This window comes from Pteronotus mesoamericanus, unplaced genomic scaffold (assembly GCF_021234165.1).
Source record: "Pteronotus mesoamericanus isolate MK-2021 breed Mesoamerican mustached bat unplaced genomic scaffold, CSHL_Meso_final contig_134, whole genome shotgun sequence".
In the NCBI taxonomy this organism is placed as follows: domain Eukaryota; kingdom Metazoa; phylum Chordata; class Mammalia; order Chiroptera; family Mormoopidae; genus Pteronotus; species Pteronotus mesoamericanus.
The window spans coordinates 4,453,680-4,475,749 of record NW_026555061.1 but is presented as its reverse complement, the minus strand read 5'-3'; the positions used below and the strand labels follow the sequence as shown (position 1 = coordinate 4,475,749).

At 51.3% G+C, this 22,070-nt stretch overlaps 1 protein-coding gene across 1 annotated transcript in view; it reads right to left on the bottom strand.

Annotated features, from left to right (window-relative positions):
* The window catches only part of AGPAT4 (1-acylglycerol-3-phosphate O-acyltransferase 4), an 89,456-nt gene that overhangs the window by 62,368 nt on the left and 5,018 nt on the right, over positions 1 to 22,070 (bottom strand). The gene's annotated exons all lie outside the window — the stretch shown is intronic.

Sequence of the window (22,070 nt, the reverse complement as noted above, 5' to 3'; positions counted from 1 at the left end):
AACCCTGCAGGATGGTGTGATCATACAAAAGATACATAAATAGCCCTGGCTGGTGTGGCTCAGCGGATTGAGCACCAGCCTGTGAACAGAAGGGTCCCGGTTCGATCCCAGTCAGGGCACACGCCTGGGTTGCGGGCCCCTACGTGAGGGTGTGCGAGAGGCAACCACGTATTGATGTTTTTTCCCCCTCTTTCTTCCTCCTTCCCCTCTCTCTCTAAAAATAAGTAAATAAAATCTTTTAAAAGATACACACACAACTCTTAGCTGAGCAAGTTGTGGCAGGAAGTCACATCCTACGGCCTCTGTGGAAGATGAGTCTCTGTCTGGAACAAGACCTGTGCGTGCTTTTTGCACGTCTCCTCTGTGATGACACACTTCAAGTGTCAAACAAGACTGTCTCAACATGCCTCACTGTCAACATTCCTCGCTGTTACCTTTGCCGCATCCCTCGGGAAACTGGCTGTGAAATGTCAAGCAGCCTGCGCACATCGGTGTGAGGGAGGAAGGCGCCTTTCACCCACTGCTAGAGGTTCCCCACTTGACTTTCTCCTTACTCTGCCACCAAGGGGTTCCACGGAACCCTCCTCACGTCTTCTCTTTTGATTCTAATGTATAAAATAAATTGCAAAACCGTGACTCTCTGGAGCATTTTCTCAATCCCTGGAGATTTTGCTTCTGGGACCAGTCCCCAAACCCTTGGCTTATGATAAAGTCTTTAAGCTTTTCTTGAAGTTTGGAATTTCTTCTTTCCTAGACAAAGGCAGCAAGAAACTTGTGGAGGCCCGAGGCAGTCGCTCAGCAATTAGCCTGACAAACAAGGACAGATTTTGGTTTTGGATTTCTGGGAGTTAGAGCAGCCTAAGGCACCCAAAGACCTAATTTGACTGTCTCTGGGACCATCTCTAACTGAAATACCCCTCAATTAAAAAATCATCATTGTCTACTGGTTTGGCAGGAGCCTATATAAAATTAGCTCATTTTAAAATTTGATGGAGCAGCCCTGGGTCCGATATCCCTGTAGAGCACACGATGTCCGTTACAACAAGCCAAACGCCAAAGAAGTCTTCAATTATCCCTGACTTTTTCATTATGTCCTCTAATAAATGACCCTCACCCTCTCTCCAAAGTCTACTTTTAAGATGATGAAAACTCAAGTCTATAGAAAACGGAGGAGTCCACGTTTATATATAACAGTTGGTTCTGAGGAGTTCATAGGAGGAAACAAATTCTAAAGGGCTTTTATGTCTCACCCCAGGAAACCAAGACTCGGTAAACAAGATGAACAAACTTGGTACCTTTGTCTGCCATGAGAAAAAACAAAGATGGAAGGAACTTAAATTAGGGTTTCCCCTAAGGCCTTCGCAGGCTTTCACACCCACGAGACTACGGCATCTAGAGTTACACCCAGGGGCCCGGACTAGTACCTAGTGCAGCAGGCGCCGTGTCCTCGACAACTGACATACATTGCCTCCCGGACTGTCATAAAAACCTACTATGGAAGGCGCTGTTATCCCCATTTTACAGATGGGGAAACTGAGGTTTAGCTAGACAAGGTAACACACGAAGGTCAAAGAGTGAGTGAATGTCTGAAGCTCAAGCGCAGTCCCTGGACCGCTATTATGCTGCTTGTTGGACAGGAAGCCGAGTTAGCTGGACTGCACGTGAATGTGGGCCTTCACAGGGCTGACCGTTCCATGTGCATAGGGTCACGGGTCCATTGCTGGCTGCTGGGTGACCACGAGTCCCTGAGCTGCTATCCTTCTGCCCATGGGTCCCACCGAGGTTCCCCTTCCAAGTGGACCGTCTACCCTGTCCACAGCCCCGTCCCCCGCTCCCAGGTCCCAGGGCACAGATGGCTCTGAAGTCTGTGCTGGGCGGTCTCGGGCGCCAGCAGGCTCGGTGCATCCCAGCAGCCACAGCTGTGGGACTGTTTCATAAGCTACTCAGTGGAAATACATTTTCAAGTTCTATTCAAGCCGTGGAAGTTTCCAACATGTTTTTTTTTTTTTGAAGTCCTGATAAAAATCCAATTATCGTAGAACCAAAAACTGAAATGATATCAGGAAAATTGAAAAATTAATCTTCCAAAGAGGGAAGGAGCCACACTTGTGCTTTAAATGAGTCTATTCCAGATAATAATAAAACCTTTTCAAATAGGACAGGAAAGCAGGAGGGGTTTGAATCAGAATTGTTGTCTTGATCTTTGTCACCATTACGGTTGCCACGTGGCAGTGGCCCTCAGCTCCAGCAGACGCCTGTGAAGGTGGGGGTACACGGAGGCTGAGGGAGATGGAGGGGCAGCTGTCCCCTCACGTCAAGCCAAGCAAGGGAAGTGGCCTGAGAGCAGCTCTGGACCAGGAAGCGGGCGGGAGATAGAGACCTCGCCAGCTGGCACCAGAAACAAAAAAGGAGCACTTTACTCAGCATATCAACCACCTTCTGCTCCAGGCCCACCGTTACCAAGGCAACGTGGTCAGGGCTGCGGTCTCACCGCAGCGCCCGCTTCTCTCCTTCCCACCCGGGCCGCGACCATGGCGCAAGGCGACGCCACAGGCAGACTCGAGGTTTAGCTCCCTGGGTATGAGCTGTGCGACCCTGGGCAAGCGACTCACCCTCTCTGAGCCCCCGCTTCTGCCTCTGTTTAGTGGAGGTAACGATGGCCGTCTCCTCCCGCCAGCCGCCGCGCCCGCGGCCCGCCTCGCCGTCTACCGTCTGCTCTTCCTAACCGTTCAATAAGGGGCTCTAACAGTCAGTGTCTCTTGTTTGGGGAAGATTTTTCTCATTGGGACATTTCTTCTGCCATCCACGCAAGCCAGGGTGGCCCTGAGCTGAAGTGACTGGCAGGTCACCTATGTCCAGTCACAGTTTTAGGTCAATGACCAGGTCCCCATTCCAAGTCGAATCGGCGGTTTCCAAAGGAACGTGGTCCTGGTCGTTGGCCCCGAGGCCCCTTCCACAGCTGGGGGCCACTCCTGTCGGCTCCCTGTATAAACTGGGTTGAAGACATGGGCTGGCCACGCGACGCGGGCCTTGCTCTCACCTGGTGGAAGGGACCCCCTGGTGTGGACAAGACCCGGAGCTTTGTCACTCTGGGGCCCCGTGAATGCGCCCAACAGAGCTTTCCGCCATGGGGTGCGGAAACAGCCCGGGCACCGGTGCCTGCGGAAGCTGTGCCTGAGGGCTGGGGGCTCCGCGCTCACCCTGGAGCAGCTGGTGGGGGGACACGTCGGAGTCGCTCCTGGGTACAGACAGAAGTGTGCTCGGGTCGCTAGGAAATCTCCGCACCTCGGTTTTCTCATAAAAACTGATCTCTAAGCATTTCAAAATGAACCAAAACCAGATTATTAGGAAGCCTTTAAAATGAAGACGAATGGCAAAATCCAAGGCTTTGTTGGCAATTTCCATAAACTTCTTTTATCACTTAATGTTTTCATTTCCGTGCCCGTTGGGGGAGGGGCCCCACACCTGTCCTTGCAGTACTGGGGAGCTGTGACCTGAGGCAGCTCCTGCGTGGCCGCACACCGGCACAGAGCCGGAGACCGGCAGGCCAGAGCCACCAAACAGAGGGAGCCAGGCGCTCTCTGCGTGGGCTCCCGGGAGAGTTGGGGGGCGCTCACAAGGTGCTCAGCCCAGCCTCGTCCACCTTGTCCGTCTCTGTCGCCAGCACCATCAGGAGTGTGGCTCTTTACGGCTCAGGTAAAACTCAGATGACACACTGCACAGGCAGCATCAGCAGCCTGCGACGTAAGGCCAAACCGCCCGCTCCGAGCCTCAGAGAGCGGCTCTCTCACACCACCAAGCAGCAGCAAGAAGAAACAAGCCCAAAGGGCGTGACACAAAACCACCAGGGCGTGGAAGCTCTTCCTGGCGCACACACCGGGCGAGCGGCCTCAGGTTCATCGAGAACATACTTCACGCGGGCGTGCGTCCACTGCCACCCGCCCTGGGGTCCTAGAAGTCGTGACTCTACTAGCGGTCAGAGGAGCAACTGCGGACAGAAGCCTCGGCTCTGAGTCGGCGCTCCGCGGCTGACTTTGACTGTCTGTGTGTCCATCTCAGCTGGGCCACTTGGCCTCTAGAAATCTCAGCTTCCGCCTCTGTCAGGAGGAGAATCTGGCCAGTAGCCCAGGCCCACAAAGGTGGAGGGAGAGTTCACTGAGGTCAGGGGTGAGCAAGGGCTCCGCTGGGGCACCTGGGACCAGGCGCAGCTTCGTGGCTCAGAAAACGGGAAAAGGGGCCAGTCATCCGCATGCCCGCAACCTCGGCGCTCTGACTCGCGGACACGCGCCGGCTCTAACGCCCCGGGCGCCCGCCGGGGCCGGTGCGCGGAGGCAGCGCTGTGCCACTGGGGCATCCCCACCGGGGCGGTTCGGCGACGGTCTGCTCAGAGAGCTGCTGGGAGATGAATACGCGGGGGCTCCTCTTTTTCTCCAGTGACTCAGACAGCAGTCACTGGGCCCTCTTCGTTCTGGCGGGTCCCTCTCTCCACCCCTCCCTACTTGTTAAGCGGCCTGGACCCTTGAGTCCAGAGGCCCTGCTGTGGCCGAAACTCATTTTCTGGTACAGGGTGCGGGGAAGTTGAGAGATCAATATGGCTGGATTTTAAATCTTTTATTTCTTTGATTTTCATAGAGGGATACCAATGGACTCAGGCAATTTTCCTGACTTGATTCATGCGTAATGGACCCGAAGAGAGACTTATTAGAAAACAAATGCACTTAAATGCTTTCCTGACATGAATCATTTATTGAAGACAGAATTGCTGGCTCTGAGTGCCCAAAATAAGTTGACTTACAGGATCCTTGTTTCTCGAGGTCTGAAATATGACCACAGGACACTGAAGTGCTCAGAGACGGAGGATGCGTTGGCGGTCACAGGGGCTGGCTATTCCTCGAAAAGTTTCATTAATAACAGCAGCGATAAAACACTGAAAGGGCCTTCTCTCTCTCTCTCTCTCTCTCTCTCGTTTTTTCCTGCTTTAATCACAAAGCTCTGGAGAAGAGGGTGCTTGGTCAAAGCAATGATGTGTTCTTATTCTATGAAGGAGACTCAAGGACAGGGATTTGGGGATTCATGCAAACATTCACTAATTCATTGGTAACTTTCTTCATTCATTGTCTGTCCCAGAAGCTACCCATTCATCCATTCAGTTAAAAATTTATCGATTCTTATGTATTGTTATGGTTGTGTTCACATCATCGCATTAGATTTCCGAAAGTAAGCACAGGGGACTCTCTGAGCCGCTCTGAGCAATGTGGGTGGGTGTCATGCCCGCTAAACCAAAGGGCTCACTGAGTAATGTTCCCAGGACCACGGCGGACCCCCACCCCTTCCACTTCTTACAGGATAAACAGATGCTCAATAAATGGTGACTCAGTCTGAATCTCTAGGTGACCCGATATATTTCATTTCCATACCAGTAACACTGAATTGTCAAAAGCAATCGACAAAAGCGATAGCATGAGCTGACAAAAATCCTAGATTTCTTTCTCACTACAGTAAGTGGAGGGCAGGTGCCTTCACAATTGCTTCTCTTGCACCGGCTGCGTTGATGGACACGCATGGCTGCGCTCTGAGCCCGGACCGCGTGGCCAAGCGCGGGATCCTCTCCTACCCACCCTGAAGCCATGTAGGGCAGTACATCAAACTGACATGCAAATCACTAAAATGAAAGCAAATTATCTACTTAAACCCAAGCAGGGAGCTCAGATGTTGGTGGGGAAAGAGTTGACTTTTTAAAAAAATAACGAATCTTCTATTAAAATACAAATCTGAGAGAAGTAAAGGAAAATATACTCACTGGGTAAGTCACAGATATTTTTAAAGGTCATTTCCCCTGATTATAACAGTATTTCACATTCATTATATAAAATTTGTACAGTTCTAAAATGTAGAAATGTTAGTACCTATAACAGGCACTGACATTTTGGGGTTATTTTCTCTCAGTCTTTGGTGAATTCATGGGTTTTATTTTTTATTTTTTTGCCAGAAAAGCCATTGCAGAGGTTTTTATTTTTAAATATAGTTGAGATCTTATGTTAAATCAATTTTACATGTCCTTTCCTTAACCTTTAGCAAGATAATTTTCAATGTGATATCACAATATATTCTAGTAGTTATACTGGACATGCTATAATTATTATATTATTGCCTCATCATAGTATATTTAGGCTTTTTTTTGCTTTTTCAATAATAAATTACGCAATGAGTAACAATTTGAGGCACAAAGCTTTATTTTTCTTTCTGAATTTTGGGTTAATTCTTTATAATAAATTCCCAGAGACAGGGTTTCTGGGATCAAGAAACAAATGTTTTAACACATCAGGTAAATATTGCCAAATTGCTTTCCAAAAGGTCTATAGTTCTCTATGGTCTCACCAGCAATATATAAAAATACCCATTTCATCACAAGTTTGTCAGTGGTAAGAATTCTCACTTAATAAAACAAAAACCAGACTAACTCTTCATATATTAGAAGTTATATCTCATTGTTTTAATTTGCATTTTGGGGATGAAGCTGGATATTTTAAAACATATATGGAACTACTGCTTTTTCCTTATCTTTTAATCTTTTATCTATCTATAAGTATCTATTTGTTATTTATTCATCTATTTATCAAAACACACCTTTTTTCCTATCACCCACTACCTCTTGCCCATTGATTTTCATAAGCTCATCATATATTAAATAGGATAGCATCTTTCCTGTTCACTTAGAGTGACCAGTTTTTGCATCTGGTTTACTTTTATTTTTAGCTCATTGGAGTTTGAAGTATTATGAAGCACTGTGATTTCTTTTAGAAAGTTTAGATGTAGGAAGAAGGTCTTCTTTCTACCTTTATTCCTTGTCCAGCAGAAAACTGGTAAACATTCACTTACTTCCTCTAGTTTTTCCATAATTTTATTTTTAACTATTTGGTCCACCTGATATTTATTTTTGGCGATGATGCCCCCGGGAGGATCTAAATAGATTTATTTCCAAATACTTGCCCAGCTGTATCCAAGACTTGTATCCAAGGATTTTATTGAAAAATCCTTCCCTACTCCATTAATTCATACTACAATTTCATATATTAAATACAAATAAACAGTGAAGAAATGAACTGCTCATTTTATAGATGAAGAGCTGGCACCCAGAGAGTAAGGTGACCAGCCCCACTCCCCCAGGTGATTAGGGACAAAGCAAGTTACAGAAGAGCTGTGGGCTCTTCCCTCTTCCCTCTTCCCCAACCCAGCCTCCCGCCGGCCATGCGGTGCCGCCCTGGGCTCTGGCCAGCCTTTCCCAGTGCCCGTCACAGAGCCAGCATCCCTCACGTGGGGACGCAGAGAGCAAGGTGGGCCTCACTGTTCCTACCCCAACATCCAAGGGCTGTTCTCGACACTCACAAGGGCATCACTAGCTCTGATGTTGTCGGAATCTACCTACAGGATGGTTTCTGCAGAGAGGGAACGAAGTTTGGGTTCTTAAAAGGGACACACGACTGATTAGAGATTAGGGACCGGGAACACAAAGTAGGGCAGGGAGGCTTAACTGTCTTCCTCCCTGGTGCGTGCCGGGAACCACGGGCTGGAGTACATGCACAAACGGGACGGCCCTGAGTCAGCCCTTGCTGAAGACCCCATGGCACAGGCACAGGGCAACCGGAAGGGGCAGCAGCCCGCGCCTCCGTTCCGGCAGTGGGGCTGGGGTTCCAACCCGGGGGCTCGTGTGGTTGCTGTTTTTGGTAACAGCAAATACAGGTTCCGCTTGTGGATTCCCCAGCCTGGAGGAATTCCTCTACCAACTCCGTGGGTTCTCTGTGTCCCGACTAAACCAGACTTTAACTTTGCCTCTGCTTTCAGGTTCTAAACCCCTTTAGGATCAGGGACCAACTACATCATAAATGAATGAGACATAGTTATGAAGAATTAGAAATGAATAAATAGAAAATAATGATCAAATATTAAGAGCAAGCCTTGGCAATTTTGCTCCTTCTAAAAGTTCTCCTCTGAGTAACTCTTTTGGTTGGAAGAGGAACCGTTAGGAGGGCCTGAAGGCTGACAATGAGGAGCTGTGTTCAGCGACAAACAGATGTTTACAACATACAAAGTCAACAAGAACATGTGTGGTGTGAGCCACCTTTTACAAGACAAAAAGTGTGTCTGTATGTTTAGGAAGTATTCTGGATGGCCTTTCACCTTTTTAAAAATGTATGAAATATTTTAAATATACAAAACATACTAAATGTTTTGCCAGGTTGATAGTCATGTTTCCTTCATTTTTAAAAAAATACATTTTAAAGTTATTGATTTGAGAGAGAGAAAGAAGAGAGAGAAGTTTGTTTTGTTGTTCTACTTATCTATGCAGTCACTGGTTGATTCTTCTATGCGTCCTGACCAGATATCAAACCCACAACCTTGGCATTTCAGGTTGCTTCATTTTTTTAAATAAATAAATATTATAGATACTGAAGCCACTTTCCCCATCTGAGGTCGAAATTGGTGTGTGTCCTGTGCTTTTATTCTTCTATTTCATGTGTATGTATTCATAAACAATATAAAATTTTTGTGTTGCAAAGATGCACACAAGTAATACTTCACTTCTTTTTGTGATTTCCTTTCTACACTCAACACTATGGTTTTGAAATTTTGTGCATCTAGTTGAGTCATTTTAGCTACAGAGTGTATTCTTTTTTGGATGACCACACCGAAAATTCATGTCTTAGCGTATGATTGGACGTTTAGAACATTTCTCGTTTTTCCTGCCACGGAAAATGCACTGCTGGTCATTGGAACCAGAATCGCGGCACCTCCCGACAGGCACGCTTCCAGCCTGACTCGCTACTAGTCAACTGCATTTCCTGGCTGGGCAGTTCACACTCCAAGAAGATGGCCCAAGTTAGCGTGACAATGGGAAATAATCATTTTTCTTCCTTATGCGTCTCTGTGTTTTCTAATTATTCTACTAAGAGTATTTCCCGCGTGGGTAATATATTTAAGTGGAAAAAAAAGAGCCCAAATCATCACACTGTGCATCTCAGATCACTTAAGTATGTTAACGTGTACGATCCGACACTGACAATGTTCTCTGATTTATTAGTGAACTCAGTTTACAGACAAAAAAAGGAAGCTCCGGGAAGTTCTACAACTTGTTCAGTTTGGTCACTAAGCTGTTTGGCCTGTACATTCTCTGGGCCTTAGATTTCTCATCTGACATTCCCGTCACCTGACCTCACAATGCTACTGAGGGTGAAAAATAAAACAATTGATCTGAAATACTAAAAAATCATGAAAGAAAGTGACTTATATGTATGTACAATTCATTGGTTATCTTATTTCATGGCTATGTTCTGCACATCTCTGTCCATCTTCTGTACGCAGAAGTAACGAAGTATCGGGGGGAATGGGAAAGACACATTCCTACGAAACCCCGAGGGGCCGTTGCAACTGGCCCTTCCCATGAAAAGGAGCTGAGCAAACGGTTTACTACAGGGAGACTTACTCCTTTAGTCCTTGGTCTATGTGCTAGCCTGACAGTAACTTAATTCTTAAAGATCAGTACTCAAATCAGAGGACGAAATAAATGGATTCATTGCTGAAAGCAAATGCTTTTTGGTTTCAGATAACACTTTTCACAGGACTTCCTCGTTTCTAAGAAAGCAAATCCTGGCAGAGTAGAGAGCTCTGGAAATACAATGCCTCAAGAAAGCCAGTGCTCTCAAACCGTTCAGAAGACGCACACAGCTGAGCACACTGAGCAAGCCATTTGTCACCGTTCCGAGGGCGGGGCGGGGCGGAGCAGCCACGGCTGCGCACGCTAGCCCAAAGGTGCACGCGGTCAGCCCTGTGATACAGCCCTGTGTAACCACCACTACACACGCTGAACCAACGGCTCTTCGGACGACTTCTTCATTCCTTTCCTGTAGTATCTCACACGTAAAATTCTCCTGCATTAGTTCTCTAATAACATTTGGATGGGGGTCCGAGTGGCAAAGGAACTTGGATTTGAAAGTCCAAGGCATCTACGCACACTATTGTTGCTTCAGAGACTTTGGAAAGTGGGTGAAAAACGCCTTCACATGTTCCACAGCTGTCGTATGACCCAACAATTAATGACCCAAAAGACATGAAAACATGTTGTGCTCAACCTTGTATACAAAATATTCATCACAGTGGTACCCATAATAGCTAAAAGACAGTAACAGTGCTAATGTCCAATAACTCACACACAAAGAAAGAACATGTGTCATATCAGCACAATGGAATGTTATTCAGCCACAAAAAAGAATGACTTACTGCCACATGCCACAATGCGGATGGACCTCAGGAACATCACACTGAGTGAAAGAAATCACCCACGAAGGATCACATGTTGTGTGAAATGTCCAAACAGGCCAATCTAGTGGTTGTCCCACGCCAGAGGGGCTGGGGCCCCGGGGGGATGGGGTTTCTTTTTGAGGTGATGAAAATATTCTAAAAGTAGAAAGCAAGATGCTTGCACAGCTCCGAATAGGAGTATGTGACAAGTCACCAAGCTGGACACTTTAAATGGATGAACTTTATGGCATGTGAATCGTATCTCCTTATAAAGTGGCTTTCGACCAAACCAAACGCACGCCTGGCCCTACAGAAGATAAAGCCCATGAGTCAGCTTTCAGGCCACATGTTTGTGCTGTAACCACACATGTCCTGGCGCCGTTGGGAGGAATGAGCAAGTCCTCATCGTGGCAAGGAGGACAAGGGGAACGTCGGCCGGCGGGAAGAACGCACTGTCCCCTTGCCGAGGGAGCAGCGCCAGAGGCCAGTGTCTGCTGGTGAGACGTGCGTGCCGCCACAGCATCGTGGTGCCTCCCAACCTGGCGCGATCGCCGTGAGGCTGGGTCATGAAGGTGGGACGGGGCCACACCTGTAACCCTCAGCGCGGGCTGTGTTCCCAGGTGGCCTGAAAGTGCAGCGGGAGACCACGCCCCGGCGCGCCTGCCAGCGGCCTCTCCTGCCACCGTCTAGGGTGATGCAGAGAAAATTTTCCGCGGGTCAAAGTCTCCCCCTTCACGGAGGCTGCGGTTGGCTTCCGGTAACACTCTTCACAGGGCTTCCTAGTTTCTGGGAAAGTGAATCTACCTGTGTTTTCATTTCTTTTGGGTCATGAGTTTGAGTCCTCTGCTTACAGTCATTATTCTCAATGCTGCCCGCCACAGGCCCTCTTGGCTACAGCAGACTCACGGGGCTTAAATCCGAATGAGGCTTCAGGACTCAAATGTGCGGAAGAAATGATGCTAGAGCTATGGAACCAGCTGCCTTTGATGGCCAAGCAGAGTGGAAGCTAATAAAACCTTCCGGGAGTGTAACTCCATGAGGTGGGGACGGTGTCTGGTGGCTTCCCTGTCCCCCTGGAGCTGGCATGGGCCCGCACACAGCAGACACTTACAGAAAGAGTTCGTGAATGAAGTTTGGTGAATTGCCAAAAGCTTCATTTAGTTAATGAAATCAGTGGGCAGGTAAATAATTGAAGGAAAAGAAATGGGTCCGTTGGTTTGGCAACATCAAAACGTTCATTGTGTGGCTATAAAACAAATGAGCCAACAAGACAGACATCGCGAATACGCGTTCCCTGTTCGCTGGTGTTAGGAGTGGGACGCTTTCTCTTTTCCCTACTCCGAGTTATTAATCGGAGCGGCCCACAGTGTCAGATTCAAAGCACCTGGTGCACTGCTGTCTCAGAGCTGCTGTGGCCAGGGGTGAGTGGGGGCGGCCATCTTGGCTCCTCCCCGGAGCCATTACTGTGGACATCTGTGTCCCCGACATAGGATTCTAGGGATACAGACAAAGTGCCACAGAAAATGGGACTCATTTCTAATATGTACTTTAGATCAGGGATAAAACTAGCAAACTTAAAAATTAGATGAAAGCTGAAAACCAACCAAATATCCCCCACCAGGTGAATGAGTTAAACAAGACGTGGTGGTTTACCCACACAATGGAATGCTGCTCAGAACAAACTACTGATCTATGTAACACATGGGTGGACCTCGAAAACACTGTGCTGAGTCAAAGCAGCCAGACACATACACGCCATATGGAGTCAGTTTGCTGATAGGCAGGTCCCATAAAAGGCAAAACCACAGAGACAGAAGGTGGATGACTGATCACCCGGGGCGGAGGTGCCGGCAAGGAGCCAGCGCAGGGGGCGCGGGGAGCTTGTTGGGGTGACGGGAGGGCTCGAAGCTGGACTTCGGTGACTGGTGCCCAACTGTATAAATTTACCCAAAACTCATTGAACTGCACACTAAAAACATGTGAAGTGAATTTTATCATATGCAAAGTAGATCTTGGTAAAACTATCAAAAAAATTAGAGGAATAGACGAAGGAAAAGATTTCAAAGAACTGTTGACATCCCAACAGTAAACAAATACGATAGGCATGGCCTTTGAACATTAGGAGCCAATCTAAGTTTCTTCATGGAAATTCAAAAGGAACGTGGGCAAGAATGACCGAGAAGGAGATGCAACGTGGACAAAGGGAAAGCCGGCATTGGAGCCGCCCCCCGTTTTATGGAGGGAGAGCAAACTTCCTGTTCGGAGTCCCTTTGGCTATGGATCCAGCTGGTCGCCTAACCCTCAGCTTCCTCGTCATATACACGATGAGGCCAAGGCGCATTCTGTCTAACTTTAGTTAAATGAAACAACACCCTCACACTGGTATTTTTCCAAATGGTTCATTCAAAAACAGTACCAACGGAGGAAGAGAGGCTGGGTCAACGCAGCATGACTTGGCGTGGTGTGTGCATGCTAGTTCCCAGTGACTGCTTGTTCGTTGCGGCATTGACACACTGCGGACAGAGGCCTGCACTTAGGGACAGAGGTTCCAGTGCCTTCGTCCCCCAGCGCTGAGAAGCAGGGGACTTTACTGGTCTCCAGCCTCCCAATATGTTTCCAGTTTCCCGTTGGAGATCTCCCAGATCGAGGACGCCAGTCCATGGAAGAGAACGCTAAGCCTCTTCTCTTCCTTAAAAAGTCATCAGTCTTGCTGGAATAATGGAAATAATTCCAAAAATGGAAGCAAGTCCATCTTTACATTTTTAGACCCTTCCGCCTTTGCAAACAGGCTTCCTGCCAATGGGGTCAGCTGACTTTCCAAACACCTGAACGTGATTCACTGCCATTTTTAGAGTTTTGTTTTCTAAAGAGTCACCTTCTCTGGATATAAACTGGATGCCCTTGGTGGACGGCACGAACAAACATTTCTATTCATGTTTCGATCCCAAAAGGCATCAGAAATACAGAAAACACACACATGCTTAAATTGACACAGAGGGCAAGGATCTCCCGTCAGCGCCGAAGACAAGGCGTGCCTCGTCGATGAGGCACCTTCCGCCTTGGGTTTTGTTACCTTTCTGAAGGTGGTTCTTATTTCCACCCCCTCCCCCGACAAAATCATGGAGACACCATCCACAGAGAGTCATTCTTCAGACGAGGTTTTAGTGCGAGATGGTTGGAAAACCACACGCCTGGAGGTAAGGACGGGGGACCATCTCACCACACGCTGCCCCAGCGACGCGCCTGCGAACGTGCAGGGCCCGCGGCCGCGGCCGCCGGTGGCCAGGACCGCAGCCACGCAGAAGCTGCAGGGCGAAGGCGGGGCTGCAGTCCCGCCCCGCCAAGGGCGTTCGCGGACACACGGTGCCCTTGCCCGGCTCCGCGCCGCCAGGCCCCGGGGTGAAATGAGGACCAGGGCCCTTGGTCAGAAACCACGAAGAACTGCCAGTCTGGGCGAGCGAGCCTCACCCCAAGTGCAGGTCCTGTGTGACTGCCCAGCTCACAGGCCGACGCCGCCACCCGCACGCAGCGGGGCCCGGACCTCCCCGCTGGGCGCTCCCCCAATCCCTCCCATTCAGGGAGACATGCAGTGATTTCCAGAAAGGAATCAGGCGTCTGGGAAGTGGGTCCATTTTAACAAACTAGGTCAGCAGCAGACACCTGTGAGCTACACTCAGCGCGGAGTGCGTGGGTTTAATGAGCATTAGACCTCGCTCCTGGCGTCCGTTCTCCGGCCAGTCCAGGGTGGCCGCCTGGCACTGTGAATGTCGGGACTGGAAATCAAGTGCCTGTCACTTCAACAAACAGAAACATCATCTGGAGGGAGACTCAGTCTCTGACAGGAGCACCATCTGATCTGGCAGCTTCTCACCACGATGATGAGGTTCAGGCTTCAGATGAACTGCCAGCATCATGGTGACAATCAGTCACTAAGTGTCACTTCTCCTCCCCTCTTCCTAAGGGGACGCCTTAGGAAGCAGGCATTTACTGAGGCACCATCCTGGGGGTGCAGACACCCCGAGGGCCTCAAGGAGCTGCCACACTGTGGCAAAGGCCGATGAGGAGGCATAAATAAATGATAAAGTCGACGGTTAATGGCTACTCTCCTGGGAGGCGCAGTATGTCTTTAGAATAAAAAGCAAGGCGCGGGCACGAGGGCAGGGTGGGGAGGAGGTGCGGACAGCCTCCTCAGAGAAGGGCACGCTTTGGGGCCGCCCTGTGCCCAGCTCTGGCCGCTGCCTGCGTCCCATCAGCCGATGGCCTCTCCCCTCGCTTCTAGTGTTAACTTGCCGAATGTTGTGCCCCGACCTGCACCAGCCTGCCGCCCGCCGCCCACCCCCAAATGGGGGGGGTTCTCCTTCCCCGTCTTCTCACGGTCCCCTCTCCATCCATGGCTAAGTCACTATTATAGCACTTCACCATTGTGCGGTGAGGAATGCTTCCTGCATGAATAAACAACATAAAAGATTCAGCACAGACCCAAGGCCATAGAGCATCACTCAATGTTATTTCCCGCCGTGCGTCCATCTGCCTTCCCACAAGCCTGATTCCTTAAGGAGCTGAAGTGTTTTTCATCTGGTATCTGCAGTGTCCAGTATAGACTTAGCCATGGCAGGCGATTAATAAAATCTTCATAATATGAATGGCTTGAACGGTCAGTCATATTCACCACCCTGTTCCAGGGACACGCTCAGCGCGTGGTGTGTTAGTAACATAACCACGGTGCCAGTGGAACGGAGCTGCCCCCCGGGCCAGCACCACTGAGAACAAGCAAGACTTTACGCAGGTGGGACGCTTCCCTCTTCATAAATTCCTCTAATAATGTAATGTTAGGAGCCCCATGTGTCACAGGGAGAAACTCAGCAACTTAACCTCTACCTCTCTCCTGGGAACAGGTGTGTCAGAGGGAATCGAACCTTCCAGATTCTCCCTGCCATAACTTTCCACCACACCATTAAAGTAAAATGCAAGAGATGTTGAGAAAAACAAAGACTAGAGCTAAGGGGACTTTCTTGAACTGGTTGTATTGTTCCTATTCTCTGGGTCTTCAGCAATGAAGTAGACCATTTGTTCCCTCCACACTCCCACGACAGAGAACCTCAAATACTGAGCATCCAAAGAGGCTGCGTAGTGCACCAGTATCAACCCAAACACCTGAGCACAGCTTCACGAGCCAAAGAGCCAGCTGGCCTTAGTGGGCTAAGTGACCCTGGGTACATAATTTAACCTCAGTTTCCTCATCTGTAAAATGGATGTAATAATAGTTCCTACTTCACAGGCTTGTGAGGATTAGTTGTTTCTAGAACCCAGTCTGTTACATGATAATCTTAAGTGTAGATGTCATCATCATCATCACCTCCAATATCATCAGCATCACTATTGTCATTGTTATTGTCATCGTCTTCACCATCACCATCATCACCGCCAACATCGCCGCCATCATCATCACCTTCATCATCTCCATCGTCATCACCATCACCTCCATTATCATCTCCATCATCCTCACCTTCATCATCTCCATCATCATTGTCTTCACCATCATCACCATCATCTCCGTCATCCTCACCATCATCATCATCAGCTCCATCATCATCATCCCCTTCACCATCATCTCCATCATCATCACCATCACCATCATTATCACCACCATCATCTCCGTCATCACCATCATCACCGCCATCATCGCCTCCATCGTCATCACCATCATCATCTCCATCATCAGCATCAGCATCACCATCACTGTCTCCGTCATCGCCATCACCACCATCATCACCTACATCATCTCCATGGCCACTGCCATCACCACTGTCTTGTCCTGGCCCTGGTTCCCTTTTTGTCCAGTCACTTTCTCGTAGCCACCCCCTTACTATCACATGGTCCCAGTTCTCCCAGACGATCGGAATTACCTAGAAAACTTAAAAAAACAAAAACAAGGAACCAGAACCCTGATCAGCTGGTCCACGGTGGGTGAGTCCAATGGACAGCAAGGCTGCGAGCACGGGTGGGCCTCTGCCTGAGACCTGGCTGCCGTGAGAGACGCAGCCCCCTGCTCACCGCAGCCATGTCTTCCCTTCACACGCTCTGCGGCGTGTCCCTGCCTCTGCATCAAAGGCCCAAGCGTGTGCGCCCGGCCCTTCCGGCCCGATCCTTCTAGCTCACTCTCACCCCCCCTGATTTGCCTCCCCACTGTCCCGTTTTAGCCCGGTGAGGAAGAGACTCCGTGAGACTAACATCAGACTAAGCCCAATAAAGTACATAGGTTTTTGACAATAATTTTTCTCACGTTATACTTCAGACTTGAGGCTGTGTTCCGCACGGTTGAGTCTGTACACAACTAGGTGTTTTACCATCCCTTACAGGGGGGATGTTTTAGCAGTCTGGGCTTTATCTGAAGTAGAGGGTAAACTCCCCGTGCTCAGAGCACCTTTTTTCCGTGCCCCGCAGGCCCCAGGCCATGATGCCAGTCACACAAATATTCTGACATGAGTTTCACAGGAACATGTAGGTGCTTCTGTGTGCAGACTCCACACCACGTAATAATTCCACAGCACTATTTCCATTTTCAAATGATTACTATGACATGTTGGGTCAAGTGACACTTCACATCCACACTGAACAACCAGGTTTGAGGAAGGGCATGGACGCACATGGAAGAGGCCCACCCTTCCACCTTCTCAGTCGCTCGTCTATCACACAACACTAGGTTTGCCTGTGCCTCGGCCAAGTCCACAGCTCGGATTTTTCTCCTCCCACATCTTCTTGTAAAGAGGGAAGAGTGGTTTGCGCAGGTAGTTAGGTCATGAGTTCTCTATCCACCGGTTACAACAAGCTCAATCCAAGCTTTTTCTTCCACACTGGCAGCTTGCTTAGGGGGTTCTCCAATCCCCGGGCAGTGAAGGGGTCTCTTCTGGTGGCTTGCTGGCTTTGCATGGGCCAATTTCACAGGCCTATTTGGTTCAGATTGCAACAGGCAGTCAACCCCAAGCAGGCCTTTATGAGAGTTGGAGGATAACATCATAAAATAGTGGTAAGAGCATCAGCAAGCAGAAGAGACGGTCGAGGTCATGGGAGAAGAGGGATCACAAAGAACAGAACCGGCCTAGGCTCATCCGGAGATGGGCCTCTTCTACAGAAGGGAGGGAAGCCCCAAACGGTGGGCGGCCCGAGAGAGTCCCCAGGAACAGGGTCAGCGGTGCCAGTGGAGGCCGGGGGCGGAGAAGGAAGGACAGTCAAGGCGGACAGAGTCTCAGGGACGCCCCTTGCCCTGCCCCAGGCCAAGGCTGGCCATTTAGAGATGGTGGGACAGGCAATGGAAAGGCAGGAGGATGAATCTCTCCTTCCTTCCTACAAAGAGTCCCTTAGAGATCATCTAAGCCGGTTTTTGCTCCAAAATTTCCACAAAAATGCTGCATCAGCAGAGGAAGCCGGCTCTGAGGGGCCGGAGCAATGGCCTGATGCTGCCCCACAGCCCAGCGCGGGAAGTCCTTTGTTCTGTCTTAAAGTGCACATCGACTTTGTGTTCTATCATGGCACACCACGTCTGTTTTATTTTAAAACACCCCTTTTCTTTGGATCTTTCAGCAAAACTGATGCTGGAGCGGCCCCGTCCACCCGCACGGCTCGCCCACCTACGGTCCCAGCGCCGACAGCCAGGGTGTGGCGGTTGGAAAATGTGCCTCTGCCCCGGGCTCCCTGACCAGGCCGGGAACCAGGACACAGGACGTGCGGGACGCTTGCCGGTGCAGGGACAGCCCGGCCCCACAGGCAGCCCTTGGTCCCGAGGAGCCCAGGTGCCCTGCAGAACAAGCCGGTGGACGTGGCTGGGGCCCGGACCCAGGCTTCGTGACCCAGCCCTGCTCTCCCTCAGGCCACGCTGCCTCTCGGGGTCCCTACAAGGTCCCCTCCCCCTCCCCTGTCTGCAGGGTACAGCAGCGCAGAATGTCAGAGGAGGAGGCCAGGCAGCAGCCCCGTTCTCCTCGGCGAAATGTTCCTGTGGCCTTTGAGGAGGACACGCACCGGAGCTGCCAGGCTGCTAATCCTGCCCCTGCCCAGGGAAGCACGCAGGCAGGCCGGGCGTGTCGCGGGTGCGAGGCTCGCAGGAAGCGGCAGGTGAAGGCCAGCCCGGCACCCCGGGCACACGGCCCGCTCTCAGCCCTGCACACACAGCACTTTCTGGAGAGGCCCGCGCTCCCCAGGGACTCGGGAAGCCGGAGGAGAGCTGTTTAAGGCCAGGCTGTCTCACGCAGACGGGCTTCAAGACAGATCACTGTCCAGCCATGGGCGAAGGCAGAAGGGGAGGGAAAAGGCGGGGAAGTCCCCATTTGGCTAAAATTGCAACCTATAGGAATAATTAAAATAATCAGGCACATTTAAAACCTCTCTGTGGTCCCCTCTCCCTGTGTCCCCTACTTAAATTTTAACCCTACTATTAGATTCTAGAAGGGGAGGCCAAATGAGGATTTTAGGGACCCCAGATTTTCATTGTCTGGTCTTAAGTAACCTCTAAAATGTCCACATGACTGGGGGGTTGAGATGCAGAATTTATGCACATCTGGAAGCTATGCCAAGTCCTTGCACCCTAAAAGAATCCCAGGAAAAATGTGGGGGAGAACGTGTTGTACCAGATTATGTGGGGCTTTCAAAAGTCTTTACAGATCCATGGCACCGGGCCCCCTGAGCAGGCATTCCTGGCTACGAGACAGGAGGGAAGCTGGCTACCCAATCTGTGCCTCCGTTTCAGGTCAGGCAAGAGACGGTAATTCGTAACCGACAGGGCAGGAACCAGGACGGAAGGAGACACCCAGGCAGGGCTCACATGCCTACTAAGTGATGAATAAAAAGCGCTGATCGGCATTCAAATGCATAAAGGACTACACGACAAAGCAAAACATGAGTGAGCCTTGGGAGAGGATATTATAAAAAAGGAATTTTTTTCTGTCTTTAGCATCCCAGGGGGTCCCACAGGCTGCAGTTCTAGGGGTCCACCCCCTGCAGTTCGCAGGATTCTCAGACCGGCCCCTCTTCCGTGCCCCCCCGGCCCCGCCCCCAGGCCAGCCCAGGGCCCTCGGCCACAGCCCACACAGGCCACACCCACACCAGAGACTGGGGTCTGCCCGCCTCCAGATCAGAATTCCTGCCGCCCCCGGGCGGGCGCCCCCTACCTGGCTGCCCAGCCGCTGCCCACCTGGCCGCGTGGCTCCGCCCAGACCCCGCCCCGCAGTGACGCGAGCCTCCGACCTCTGGAGGAAGCCTTTCCGAAACCCCAGGCTGGGCAGGGCGGGCGGCGGTTCCCCTTTCTCTGCTCCCCCTGCGGTCGGCCGCTCCCCGTCCCCAAACTCTGGGCGCGCACCGCTCTACGTTTGTCGAGCTGCCCCCGGCTCCTCTTTGCTCCCCTGTGCATGGCTAACAGTAGCTGGTGCAGGATTCGGGAATTCGCGCTCCAAGAGGATTCTGGAATTGCTGGAAAGTTGGCATAACAGACCCCCCCCCCCCCCCCACTCACACACCCCTGTGCTGATCCTGGGAGAAGCGGGGCAGATAAAAGGCAGGGTCTGCTGGGACCGCAGGCCTGGAGCACCCCGGGCCTTGGACTGGGGGCTGCGTCTTACCTGAAGCCGGTGCTGGTGGGCTGGTGGGGTCGGGGGGAGCCGGAAAGGGGCCCTCGGGGCGAAGGGAGAAGGTGCGCTGGAGACAGAGGGAGGGTGGGCGCTAGGAGGCAAATGAATAACTAGGGAGACCTGGGCGTGGAGCGCGTGGGTTCACGGAGAAGGCCTGGGAAATCTGGACTAATGAGCAAGTCCCAGCCGGAGCGGGGGGGGGGGGGGGGGCGGCGAAGTCAGGGATGCTGGGCGCTGTCCTCCTGCTTTCCTTAGATTTGCTAATCCCTTCTGCCGCAGGGAGGGGCTGGCCCCCTCAGAGTTTAGGAGGGATGGGCCTTTGTAAACAGCTCTGGATGTGGGGCTGGGCGTAGTCAGACCCCCGCCTGCCCCAGCCCACTCCCAGCAAACTGGGGCAACAAGGCGACTCCCCAGGCAGGCTCTGCCAGCAGGTCTGGCGCAGGTCTTTGAATGTTTCTCACTACAGCGCTGCTCTCTGCTTATGTTAATTATTTTTCAATTCCTATCTCTCTATCAATTTAAGTAAATGAATTGCACCTTGGGTTTGGACTTGTCTTTGTAAATCTGGTGAGCGCAAGTTAGTTCTGAGAGATGGGTTTGCTCAGATCTGGGAATGAGCTAACCGGGTTTCTGGGCAGTTCCCGAAAGCAGAGGTCCTCAGCGGCTGGGGGCTGCCCCTCCAGGCGGCACCAGGCAATGGCCGCGGCAGTTTTGGCTGTCACACCTGGGGTGGGGAATACTCCTGGCATCTAGAGAGCAGAGGCCAGGGATGCTGCCAAATACCCAACAATGCCCAGGACAGCGCCACCAACCGAGAACTGTGTGACCCAAAATGCCAACTGTGCCAAGACTGAGAATTGGCCCTAAAAGGAGGTCAACCTGGGAGGATCCAGCCGGAAGGCCATCAGTTTAGGCAAATCTGACTGTGACCCCGTGTGCCCCCCTTTTTTCTAGATTCCAACACCCATTTGGTGCCAGGGGCTCCGCGCTGCAACCCCGTGACAAGAGAGGCCCGCTGCCCCTGAGCGCACAAGGCGCACCCCGGGAGAGCCTAGGCCTGGTCATACAACGGAAGAGCGTCTGCAAAGGGCGGCTGCTTTACGCAGGGAGACTCAGGACAGCAGGCGCCCCGGCGGGGGGCTGGGGGGCAGGCCTGGAGGGTTATAGCATTAGCGGAGGGAAGCCCCTCTCCTCCAGACCGCCAGCCTCCCTCCCCCGCAGCAGGAGAGAGGGCAGAGGACCAGCCAGAACCACTCCCACCTGGACGGTGGGTGTCAGGTGACGGCACTGGCGGCCTGTGGATGAGGACAGCGCCCAGGAGCCGTTGATCTGCGCAGACTCTCTAACGGTCCATCTGCCTGGCTTGCCTCTGCCCACAGAGGTGCCAGCTCAGGGGGAGCTGAGGGGCGGGAAGAGGCCAAGTCTCACGCCTGGACCCATTCCTCTCTCCCGCTTCATCTCAGAGCTGGTCTAAGGTGAGCGCTGGCCCAGTCTTTTCAGATCACACTCTGCCTTTCAACTGGCAGCAGGTGTCTGACAATCCACACTAGGACAGAAAGTGTCTGGCTGTTGACCCCCAGCCTTGGGGACCACAGGAGCAGCTCCCAGGCAGCCTCCGGAGGACTTCTCAGCACAGCTCGGTCGGCGGCTCCATGCTGCCGGCATGAAGGGAGCTCGCATGTAATCTGACGGGCGGCCGCTGCCCTGTCCCTCCGGTGTGGCTCGCCGGGCCCTTCCCCTCCCCCGCCACATCGCTGGCAGGCTCAGCCACAACAGAGCAGCCGCAGCTCCTCCAAAGCGGCAGCGCCTCGGAGGGCTCTCCTCTGGGTTCTCCCCCGAGGTCTAAAGCGCTGCTCTCTCTTCCAGTAACTCCGCAGCATTTAAACCCGGAGAACAGGCAGCGAGGGGAAGAGCTCCGTGGTAGGCAGGTGTTCGTTAGTCCAGAATATTTGCTGCAGGCCAGCTTGGTGCTGGCCCGGGCGATAGATGGATGAAATGCCACCATCGAGATGGGAGGGCGACTGGCTCGCAGTGGGGGCTCTGGAAGGCAACCGTGTGGGTTCAAATCTCAGCTGCTACTTATTAAAATACTACATGAGTGTCTTTCTCTAATCTTTCCTTTCTTGATCCATAGAATGGAAAGGGATTGTTGTTTTT